The 7126-nt window shown below is 37.4% G+C and overlaps 1 pseudogene; it reads left to right on the top strand.

Annotated features, from left to right (window-relative positions):
* Positions 1-3059: 3059 nt before the first annotated feature.
* On the top strand, positions 3060-3593 carry LOC118006553 (annotated as a pseudogene).
* Positions 3594-7126: the final 3533 nt, after the last annotated feature.

Raw genomic sequence — 7126 nt, 5'->3', positions numbered from 1 at the left:
AGGAAGAAAGTTTTTCCTCTTCCTTGGCAACAGGCAACAGCGCAGCTAATGAGAGACTATCATAACTCAGCCAATAAAAAGCCACTGAGCTTCAAATTCCCAGTTTATTCCAATGGTCTTTTTCTTTTTTGTTTATAAAGTTCCCTAGTTCCCTCCTTCCTCTATGAGGGGCTTTTATTCCTTGGCCTTACCTATGGTTTTGCTGTAGCTTACTTCTCCCAGATTACAGTTCTCTGCTATTCCCAAACAAACCCATTGTTTTGTTTTATTTTGTTCTGCTGGTAAAATAGCGGGCAGTTTTATTTATAAGGTTAACACTATTAACCATTTAATAATTTCTATATAGTTCTTTCCATGTTGGAACATAATTATTTTTTAACTCCGTGTTGACTATTTTATAAAGAGAGGTACCTAAAACACATGGCTTCACATGGGATTAAGAGAGCTGCAGTATAGAAAAAGAGAAGTAGGTAGTAAAAGAAATAAGTGGGTAGACTTTGTAGGACATCAGATCTTTTGAATTCATCCATAATTGCAAAGTGTTATGTTTCCAACTCTACTCTAAATCTGGGAACACAGAGAACAAAATGCTGTTTGTATGGCTTTAGCCTATGTGACAAATCTGGGTTTTATTCTCCAGGTATTATGAAGCCTTTGAATGTTCAAAACTAAAGTTTTGGTCTAATCAGAGAAAGAGTAACCCATTTTGGGTTTTTATAAAATAAAGTATATGATTCATAGGAAAGAAAAGCTGAAAACATGATGCCTGATTAGAAGAGCAATAGAGTAATCAACACAAGAAAGTTTAGGGCCTGAGTTGAGGGAGTTACAGTGAGTTTAGAGAAGGGATCAATAATACTTAGGAAGTAGAGTCAATAGGATATGGTGGATGAAGAGATGTTTAAATCAAGGAAAGAGAGGGACCAAAGATGCCTCTGAAATTCCCCTTTAGAAGAATGGCAATTCCAATCAAGCTGAACATTGGAAGAAATGTTTTATTTGTTTGTTTGGCCCTTTCAATTTTGTCAAGTCAGTATGTGTTGAAGAAAAGTGATCCTAATTAAGTTTAGAAAATGTCACTTATCTACTCTCCTCAGATAAATTGCAAACACTGTTAGGATTCTTCATGGAATATAGTAGATGGTGGCTACTGAGAGGAGCAGCAATGGATTTGCCTTGATATACACCATACAGGGAGAAGGTAGGGATAGAGAACTGCTAACTCTAGAGAACAGGTAAATCTGAGTTTCATCAGTAATTAGAGAAAGGATTTTTTTTTTTTTGAAGATTTTTTATTTATTTATTTGACAGAGAGAGAGAGAGTTAGCGAGAGCAGGAAAACAAGCGGGGGAATGGGAGAGGGAGAAGCAGGCTTCCCTCCGAGCAGGGAGCCAGATATGGGGCTTGATCCCAGGACTCTGGGATCATGACCTGAGCCGAAGGCAGACGCTTAATGACTGAGCCACCCAGGCGCCCCTATTTTTTTTTTACTTTTATATTCAAAACTGATGGGTATGAGTCTCTATATACTTGAGTGTGGGTAATCTTACCTACTAAGGAGTACCCCTCCCCAAATATTTCAGTGGATCTCTAGAATAAGGCCACATATGTGCCCAGAATAAGTCCACAGAATGCTCTTTTGCCTGCCCTTAAACTCAACAGTACACTTAAATCACTTGAGGGCAAGGCTTCTCAAGCCCTCTGGGAAGTCAGTGCTTCCTTTCTAGTTTCCAGGCCAAATCAGTGTGGCCATTGTTTCATTTGTTCCTTTACATTTCCAAGAGGGCATGACACCATTTTCTAGATCTGCGGTGTGAATAATTCATCTCTGTCCTTCTCTGTGTGCTGTGTGGTCTCCACTCATAAGAGAGTCCATGAGCAGCAGGAAGAGTGCAACAAAACACTTCCTTCAGCTTCAGATCTTTAAAACTTCTTTTTTTTTTTTAAAGATTTTATTTATTTATTTGACACAGAGAGAGCGAGCACACAAGCAGGGGGCGTGGCTGGCAGAGGGAGAGGGAGAAGCAGGCTCCCTGCTGAGTAAGGACCCCGATGCAGGGCTCGATCCCAGGACCCTGAGATCATGACCTGAGCCAAAGGCAGACACGTAACTGACTGAGCCACCCTGGTGTCCCGATTTTTAAAACTTCTGAATTTGTGGAGATGAGCAGAATACCGATGCTGTCACTTTCCCATAATTATCTCTCTTTGTACTTCTGTAACACGCCTTCAAACCCAACAAACCTAGCTCTGTAAGACAAGCAATCAAAACATCCCCTCTTCATACTTTGGTCAAAGGCTGAAAACCACCAGTTACATCAATTTATGCATTTATTTGGGAAGTAAAACTTTTTTCCATTATCCAGAGGCATCTAAACCCCGGCTTCTCCTCACATAGAGCATCAGAATGGCAATTTCCAAATAAAACTCAAGCCAGGATGTAACTCTCTTCTTCTTTGTTGTCAACATGGCATCAAAGGCAGCCATCTCCCCCACTTCATAACAATGGCTCCAGCCATCCTTACCTTTTTACTTCATCTTTACATTCACCCAGTGTGATCTATACATAATAGTGAGAAAAATTGCAATTGTTTAGACCCTACAACTCCCCACCTGATCCCCTAACTTAAGTATAGGCCCATTACTCTGCTGAGTTTTGAAGTTTTACTGAAATTCCCATAGCACTGAGAAGAGATTTATTTGTTTGTTTTGGTATCTCTGAAATTTCATATTTAAAAAAATTTTTGCAGTGTTTGGGTCAAGGGAGATTCCAAAAATGCTGTCTCAATTTCTTCCCAGAGGAGGACTCAACGCTTTAAATTGTTGTGGGTTAGAATTTGTGGTTTTATTTTTTTTTAAACATCTACTGCCTACTGTGTCTGTAGCATCAGAAATTTATGACATGTTATCATTCGTCAGTTAAATCAGCAGAATCTGTCTCTGTTTAATAACTACCCCAAATGGAGCTGCCATCTTGCGTCCCCGCGTGTGTGCTCCTAATCTCAGCTGGTCCGCCCGAGACCCCCTGAGTGCCAACCCTATTCCCCGCGCTGTCCCATTTCCACTCCAACAAGATGAAAGAAACTATCATGAACCAGGAGAAACTCGCCAAACTGCAAGCACAAGTGCGCATTGGTGGGAAAGGAACTGCTCGCTGAAAGAAGAAGGTGGTTCACAGAACGGCTACAGCAGATGATAAAAAACTTCAGTTCTCCTTAAAGAAGTTAGGGGTAAACAATATCTCTGGTATTGAAGAAGTGAATATGTTCACAAACCAAGGAACAGTGATCCACTTTAACAACCCCAAAGTTCAGGCATCACTGGCAGCGAACACTTTCACCATTACAGGCCATGCTGAGACAAAGCAGCTGACAGAAATGCTACCCAGCATCTTAAACCAACTTGGTGCAGACAGTCTGACTAGTTTAAGAAGACTGGCTGAAGCTCTGCCCAAACAATCTGTGGATGGAAAAGCACCACTTGCTACCGGAGAGGAGGATGATGATGAAGTTCCAGATCTTGTGGAGAATTTTGATGAAGATTCCAAGAATGAAGCAAACTGAATGGAGTCAACTTCTGAAGAACATAAAACTTGAAGAAGTTACTGGGAGCTGCTGTTTTATATTATGACTGCTTTTTAAAATTTTGTTCGTGGATCTGATAAAATCTAGATCTCTAATATTTTTAAGCCCAAGCCCCTTGGACACTGCAGCTCTTTTCAGTTTTTGCTTATACACAATTCATTCTTTGCAGCTAGTTAAGCTGAAGAAGCCTGGGAATAAAGTTTGAAACAAGGTTAATAAAGTTCTTTGCCTAGGAAAAAAAAAAAAAAAACTACCCCAAATGGAAATGAATTAGTCCTATAATTTAAATAATGAACAAAAATACACAGCTGATGAACATTTTTTTGGAGTCAATTATTTTTTCTTAAGTTAAAAAAGTGATGTCTAAAATGTTCCTTCCGTGCATATCTCAATATGTTTTCTCACAGTATTCTTCAGAATTCAGGAAACATGCTTGCCCATCAGGAAACAAAATTAAATGGATAATAAATTTGTCCAGGTTTCTTCATGGACTCAAAAGCTGTTCCAAGGACCCAAGAATTTCCTATCACAATTCTATGATTAATAGATTATATAAGTACTAACCATGAAAGGGCACTGTGTAGATAAAATAAATTTAATTGAAATTATTTTAGTATTAACCAACCTCCGTCCTTCCAGTTACCCTTCAACAAACTCCTCCTCTAGGTATTCACTTACAAATTGAGTTTCTGGAATTCTGCAAACACTTTCCTTTACAAAATTTTAAAATTTCCCATTAAAAAAATTTAAGAATCTTTTTTGTTAAGACTGTCTTGCTTCATTCTTTAAATTGAGCCTAAGCATTATAAAGAAGTAAAAGTATCCTCTTTTTGAGCTTGAGTTTATTCCATACTGTTTTAAAAAAGTAATGACTAAGTAGAAAACTACATTATGATTAATATTTGAATCCAGATATAACTTAATTATTCTTGCATGGCATGGTTATTGTTTGAACAAAAATTTCAAACTTATTAAAATGACATAATCTGAACAACTAATCTTATTACATTTTGTTGCTGAGGAAATACATGAAGTCCTCTCAGCTGTGATCAGAAATGTTAAAAATTTCTTTCTTATTGGAATAATAAATGATGGAAAGAAGAACTAAATCAAATGGCAAACATGTAGGGCTCTTTCTAAATTAATAAAAAGTGAAAATAATTTATTATTGTTATATTTGCTCTCAAAGGACTTTGTTTTCTTGATTTGACTCACCAATTTTCCATCTCTAAAGAAATCAGAAAATGGGAAAATTACTTTAATCTGGTTGTTAAAATGGTAGATTATAACTCCCTTAAAGTTTGAGTGAGTTGCTCAGGTAACATATGAAATCACTTTTAGAGATTATTAATGTTAGGTGCTCCTCTTTGCCAGTTGATACTGATGTGTGTTAGGAAACTTAATCCAACTGTTCACAACAAACTGACATAAGGAGCAACTGAGGCAACAAGATTGGTTAAGAAGTGATCTTGGAGTGCCTGTGTGGCTCAGTTGGTTAAGTGGCCGACTCCTGATTTCAGCTCAGGTCATGATCTCAGGGTCCTGTGAACGAGCCCTGCATTGGGCTCCTTGCTCAGTGGGGAGTCTGCTTGAAGATTCTTTCTCCCTCTCCCTCTGCTTGCATGCTCTCTCTCTAAAATAAATAAATAAATCTTTTTTTTTTTTTTTTTTTAAGACGAGATGTCAGTACAGGCCTCCAGTTATGGAATGAGTAAATCATGGGAATAAAGAGCAGAGCATGAAAAATGTGGTCAATGATACTGTAACAGCAATGTAATGGGACAGATGGTAGCTACACATATCTAGTGAACAGAACATAATGTATAAACTTGTCAAATCAAGAAATTGTACACCTGAAATTAATGTAACATTTTGTGTCAACTATACTTAAATAAAATATATATAAAGAAGCAATCTGAAAAGTTCAAGTGAGAGATAATTATGTGTGAATTACTGGTGCAAGTGGAAAGGAATGAGGGAGAGATATGGAAGAGCTATTATAAAAGGACATTGAGACTGTGTGAAAGAAAAAAATTTTAAAAAGACAATATTTGGGGGTACCTGGGTGGCTCAGTTGGTTAAGCATCTGCCTTCAGCTGAGGTCATGATCCCAGGGTCCTGGGATCGAGCCCCAGATCCGGCGCCCTGCTCAACAGGAGCCTGCCTCTTCCTCTCCTCCCCACTTGTGCTTTCTCTTGCTATCTCTGTCACTATCTGTCTCTCTATCAAATAAATAAATAAAATCTTTAAAAAAAGACAATATTTGTATAATATTGAAGGTATAAAGGCAGGGTGAAGAGAGATATTATTTGTGGATAAAGACTCAGAAAAAAATGCTGAATTCATGACTGGAAAAGCAAAGAATATTTGTTCAATTGTAAGTTTAAGTTGAGCGTGAAATCCTCATAGGATGATAAAGGTAAAGATACTCCACAAGCAAACAACAGCAGAAACATAGAGAAAGAGCACAGGACAAAAGTTAACATCAAGTGCTACAATCTGGTAATCTGCATCAGTACTTTTCAAGTTTTCATATGGATATGAATCATCTAGGACTTCAGAAATACACTTTTTGTCCTAGCATATCTCAAGTGGGGCCCAAGATTCTGTATTTCTATCAAGTATCCAGGTATTGCCCAAATTACTGGTCTGGTGACCACACTTTGGATAGTAAAGTCATCTTTTTTTTTTTCTCAAATGTCACTACTCATTGGAATCTCAAATACATTTTAAAACAAACAGACAAACCAAACTGATGCCTGGTTCCCAGCCCCGGAAAACCTATGTTGATTAAAGAGCATCCTGGGCATTGCATTTTAAATCCCAAGGCAATTCTAACATGCTGCAAGGTTTGAGAACCTTGTCAAGGTGGTAGTTTGAAAGAGTGAAAAATAAAAACAAACCGTATTTAGACCGGTGTAGGGAAAAGTAAGAACATAAGGAAAAAAAGCAACTAGAGAGATGGGAGGAAAACTAGATTGGTTTTTGTATTTTGTAAGTCAAGTGAGAAGAGAGAGTAAAAGGTAGTAAGTATTATCAAACGCTTTAGAGAATGTGGAAAACATGAGGCCGGACTAATGACATTAGATTCTGACTGGGAGACCCACCCTGGTCTTAAGAGGTTTTATTTTGGGTACTGGGAGAGTTGTTATTTTCATTAATGAAGAAACAATAACTCTATAGTGCTCATGGAAATGATTATGAATCAATCCTTATTAATAATAAAGGAAAATGCAAAGTCAAAAAGTACATAAAACCTCAAATTCTGCTACACTAAAATAACTAGCATCAAGATTTTTTTCTTTCATTCAGGATGATCCTTTTTCTTTGTTTGGATAGATGATAGAATCATCATAGCTAAATAGATGAACTAATTTTATCAATATAAGATAACACTTCTATAATTTAATATTAACATTGACTTTATCAGTAGATTAAAAAACAAGATCTTGGGGCACATGGGTGGCTCAGTCAGTTAAGAGTCTCTTGAACTCAGCTCAGATCTTGATCTCAGGGTTGTGAGTTCAAGCCCTGTGTTGGGT

Source organism: Mirounga leonina, unplaced genomic scaffold (assembly GCF_011800145.1).
Source record: "Mirounga leonina isolate KUSES-001 unplaced genomic scaffold, KU_Mleo_1.0 Mir_97, whole genome shotgun sequence".
Lineage (NCBI taxonomy): Eukaryota > Metazoa > Chordata > Mammalia > Carnivora > Phocidae > Mirounga > Mirounga leonina.
Note: the sequence above shows the minus strand (reverse complement) of the source record. Positions and strands in the feature narration are given on the sequence as shown.